The sequence below is a fragment of the Tasmannia lanceolata genome, unplaced genomic scaffold (genome assembly GCF_043159265.1).
Source record: "Tasmannia lanceolata isolate RefF3 unplaced genomic scaffold, GAP_Taslan_0.1 ptg000443l, whole genome shotgun sequence".
NCBI classification, from domain to species: Eukaryota; Viridiplantae; Streptophyta; class Magnoliopsida; order Canellales; family Winteraceae; genus Tasmannia; species Tasmannia lanceolata.
The window spans coordinates 80,001-85,000 of record NW_027519116.1 but is presented as its reverse complement, the minus strand read 5'-3'; positions in this window follow the sequence as shown (position 1 = coordinate 85,000).

Genomic DNA, 5,000 nt, shown 5'->3' with positions numbered 1-5,000 from the left:
TGGACACTAGCCTTGCACACAGTCCTTGCACACTAGGCATGCTTGGGGGGCAGATCCAGCATCAAGTGGACGGGTCTAGGCATTCTTGGGCTCAGATCCCGCATCGTCTCGTCGCGTCTGGGCGCAGATCCCGCATCGTCTCGTCGCGTCTTCAGAAGTCGTCGCTAACAGCACCTTTGGTTGCCACTGGTGGTTAGGCTGGTTGGTTGCGCAAACCCTATAGGAGGGTGGCATGCTGGTGGGCGTTTTTGCCCGGATAGGCACTAGAATGTGCAGATTTTGGGCGTTTTTGCCTGGATAGGCTAAGGAATGGGCATGCTTTGGGCGTTTTTGCCCGGATAGGCACCGGAATGCTTGGCCTTGGCTTGTCCTAGCAGGGCATTGCTGGGTTGGGCTCCCTTGGCCTTTTGGGCGCCTTGGACGATGTCTTGCGAAGACCATGGGCACAAGGCCATGGCATATGGTGAGGAAAGGACCACGGTTGCCAAGGTTAGGCACCGGAATGCTTGGCCTTGGCTTGCCCTAGCAGGGCATTGCTGGGTTGGGCTCCCTTGGCCTTTTGGGCGCCTTGGACGATGTCTTGCGAAGACCATGGGCACAAGGCCATGGCATATGGTGAGGAAAGGACCACGGTTGCCAAGGTTAGGCACCGGAATGCTTGGCCTTGGCTTGCCAAAGCAGGGCATTGCTGGGTTGGGCTCCCTTGGCCTTCCGGGCGCCTCTGACGATGTCTTGCGAAGACCATGGGCACAAGGCCATGGCATATGGTGAGGAAAGGACCACGGTTGCCAAGGTTAGGCACCGGAATGCTTGGCCTTGGCTTGCCAAAGCAGGGCATTGCTGGGTTGGGCTCCCTTGGCCTTCCGGGCGCCTTGGACGCTGTCTTGGGAAGACCATGGGCACAAGGCCATGGCATATGGTGAGGAATGGACCACGGTTGCCAAGGCTAGGCATATAGAGAGGAATCGCATTTTTGCCCGGATAGGCACCGGAATGCTTGGCCTTGGCTTGCCATAGCAGGGCATCGCTGGGTTGGGCTCCCTTGGCCTTCCGGGCGCCTTGGACGCTGTCTTGGGAAGACCATGGGCACAAGGCCATGGCATATAGTGAGGAATGGACCACGGTTGCCAAGGCTAGGCATATAGAGAGGAATGGACCACGGTTGCCAAGGTTGCGCAAGTTTTGGGCATTTTTTGCCCGGATATGCCCAAGTATGCCCCGATAGGCCCGTTACGCCCCGGTATGAACGCGTATGCCCGGATAGACTCGGTATGCCTTGGGATACATGCGTATGCCCCGATAGGCTTGGTACGCCCCGATATGCGCACGTGTGCCCCAGTAGGGCTCGGTATGCCCCGGTATGTACGCGTGTGCCCCGATAGGCCCGGTATGCCCCGATATGCACACGTGTGCCCCAATAGGGGTCGGTATGCCCCGGTAGGTACGCGTGTGCCCCGTAATGCACGTTTCGCTGATCTCCCCGCATGTCCCGCCCCTATATGTAATACTTACTTACTTACTTACTTTCTTTCTTGCTTGCTTGCAATGGTTGGGAGTGCCCGGCATGCCCCGCTGCAGAGACCAAGGGCGCAATGACTTGGCACCGCGGATGCCGGGACTCCGGCACTTCCCGTGGCACTGATGGTTGGTTCCAAAGACAAAAGGCCGTGCAAGGCCACCGCACCGCGGATGATTTTGCTCGTGCTGGCGCCTTTGTGTGGCCAAAGAACATGCGCGAATGCTCCTGTCGGAAGGGTTGGTGTCCTGGCCCCGTCGGGTGTCACGAATGCTCGGTTGCGAAGACCATGGGACCAAAGCCATGGCACGTCGGATGATGGCTCCAGCTGGCGCCCCGGCACTTTCTGTGGCATTGATGCTCGGTTTCAAAGACAAACGTGCGCAGGGCCAGGGGACCGCGGATGACTGCTCGTGCTGGCCTCGTTGGGCGGCATTGATGGTCGGTTGCAAAGAAAATGCGCGATTGCTCGTGTCGGGGACTGGCAAGCCAAGGCCAAGCGAGCCATGGCAACGCGGATGATGGCTCCAGCTGGCGCCCCGGCACTTTCTGTGGCATTGATGCTCGGTTTCAAAGACAAACGTGCGCAGGGCCAGGGGACCGCGGATGACTGCTCGTGCTGGCCCCGTTGGGCGGCATTGATGGTCGGTTGCAAAGAAAATGCGCGATTGCTCCTGTCGGGGCCTGGCAAGCCAAGGCCAAGCGAGCCATGGCAACGCGGATGATGGCTCCAGCTGGCGCCCCGGCACTTTCTGTGGCATTGATGCTCGGTTTCAAAGACAAACGTGCGCAGGGCCAGGGGACCGCGGATGACTGCTCGTGCTGGCCCCGTTGGGCGGCATTGATGGTGTGTTGCAGAGAGCATGTGCGATTGCAAGTGTCGGCCGGGTTTGGGTTCCCTTGGGCTTTCGGGCGCCTTGGACGCAGTCTTGCGAAGACCATGGGCACAAGGCCCCGTCCTGGCCCCTTGTTCGATTCGCTCTCGTCTTGCGCTTGCTTCCAAGGTCCTCCATGACCTTCCCCATGGCCTTGCTAGATCCCCCCCATGACGCATGACCTCTGTCCGTTGATTGGTTTTGAGTGCACACCATGCCCGGCTTGGCACCGTGTTGTCGCGTGAGTGGCATTTGGATCGTGCATGGTGGTGGGCTACCTGCCAATGCGCACAAGCCTTGCACACTAGCCTTGCGCACGAGCCTTGCACAAAAGCCTTGGACACAAGCCTTGCGCACAAGCCATGCATACAAGCCTTGCTCACAAGCCTTGGGCACTGGCCCATCGCACTAGCCTTGCACACAAGCCTTGCGAACTAGCCTTGGGCACGAGCCTTGCGCACTAGCCTTGGGCACTAGCCTTGCACACAACCCTTGGGCACTAGCCTTGCGCACCAGCCTTGCCCACAAGCCTTGCACAGCAGCCTTGCACACTAGCCTTGCATACAAGCCTTGCACACTAGCCTTGCACCCAGGCCTTGCTCACTAGCCTTGGGCACTAGCCTTGCGCACTAGCCTTGGGCACTAGCCTTGCACACAGACCTTGGGCACGCAGGCCTTGCACGCTAGGCATGCTTGGGCAAGCAGCTCCCGCAACAAGTCGGCGGGTGTAGGCATGGTTGGGCGCAGATCCCGCATCGTCTCGTCGCGTCTGGGCGCAAACCCGTCGCGTCTCGTTGCGTCTTCAGAAGTCGTCGCTAACAGCACCTTTGGTTGCCACTGGTGGTTAGGCGGGTTGGTTGCGCAAACCCTATAGGAGGGTGGCATGCTGCGGGGCGCTGGAATGCGCAGGTTTAGGGCGTTTTTGCCCGGATAGGCACTGGAATGTGCTGGTTTTGGGCGTTTTTGCCTGGACAGGCTAAGGAATGGGCATGCTTTCGGCGTTTTTGCCCGGATAGGCACTGGAATGGGCTGGTTTTGGGCGTTTTTGCCTGGATAGGCTAAGGAATGGGGCATGCTTTGGGCGTTTTTGCCCGGGCAGGCACTGGAATGCCTGGCCTTGGCTGGGCATTGCTGGGTTGGGCTCCCTTGGCCTTTCAGGCGCCTTGGATGCTGTCTTGTGAAGACCATGGGCACAAGGCCATGGCATATAGTGAGGAATGGACCACGGTTGCCAAGGTTGCGCAAGTTTTGGGCATTTTTTGCCCGGATATGCCCAAGTATGCCCCGATAGGCCCGTTACGCCCCGGTATGAACGCGTATGCCCGGATAGACTCGGTATGCCTTGGGATACATGCGAATGCCCCGATAGGCTTGGTACGCCCCGATATGCGCACGTGTGCCCCAGTAGGGCTCGGTATGCCCCGGTATGTACGCGTGTGCCCTGATAGGCCCGGTATGCCCCGATATGCACACGTGTGCCCCAATAGGGGTCGGTATGCCCCGGTAGGTACGCGTGTGCCCCGTAGTGCACGTTTCGCAGAACTCCCCGCATGTCCCGCCCCTATATGTAATACTTACTTACTTACTTACTTTCTTTCTTGCTTGCTTGCAATGGTTGGGAGTGCCCGGCATGCCCCGCTGCAGAGACCAAGGGCGCAATGACTTGGCACCGCGGATGCCGGGACTCCGGCACTTCCCGTGGCACTGATGGTTGGTTCCAAAGACAAAAGGCCGTGCAAGGCCACCGCACCGCTGATGATTTTGCTCGTGCTGGCGCCGTTGTGTGGCCAAAGAACATGCGCGAATGCTCCTGTCGGAAGGGTTGGTGTCCTGGCCCCGTCGGGTGTCACGAATGCTCGGTTGCGAAGACCATGGGACCAAAGCCATGGCACGTCGGATGATGGCTCCAGCTGGAGCCCGGGCACTTTCTGTGGCATTGATGCTCGGTTTCAAAGACAAACGTGCGCAGGGCCAGGGGACCGCGGATGACTGCTCGTGCTGGCCTCGTTGGGCGGCATTGATGGTCGGTTGCAAAGAAAATGCGCGATTGCTCGTGTCGGGGACTGGCAAGCCAAGGCCAAGCGAGCCATGGCAACGCGGATGATGGCTCCAGCTGGCGCCCCGGCACTTTCTGTGGCATTGATGCTCGGTTTCAAAGACAAACGTGCGCAGGGCCAGGGGACCGCGGATGACTGCTCGTGCTGGCCCCGTTGGGCGGCATTGATGGTCGGTTGCAAAGAAAATGCGCGATTGCTCCTGTCGGGGCCTGGCAAGCCAAGGCCAAGCGAGCCATGGCAACGCGGATGATGGCTCCAGCTGGCGCCCCGGCACTTTCTGTGGCATTGATGCTCGGTTTCAAAGACAAACGTGCGCAGGGCCAGGGGACCGCGGATGACTGCTCGTGCTGGCCCCGTTGGGCGGCATTGATGGTGTGTTGCAGAGAGCATGTGCGATTGCAAGTGTCGGCCGGGTTTGGGTTCCCTTGGGCTTTCGGGCGCCTTGGACGCAGTCTTGCGAAGACCATGGGCACAAGGCCCCGTCCTGGCCCCTTGTTCGATTCGCTCTCGTCTTGCGCTTGCTTCCAAGGTCCTCCATGACCTTCCCCATGG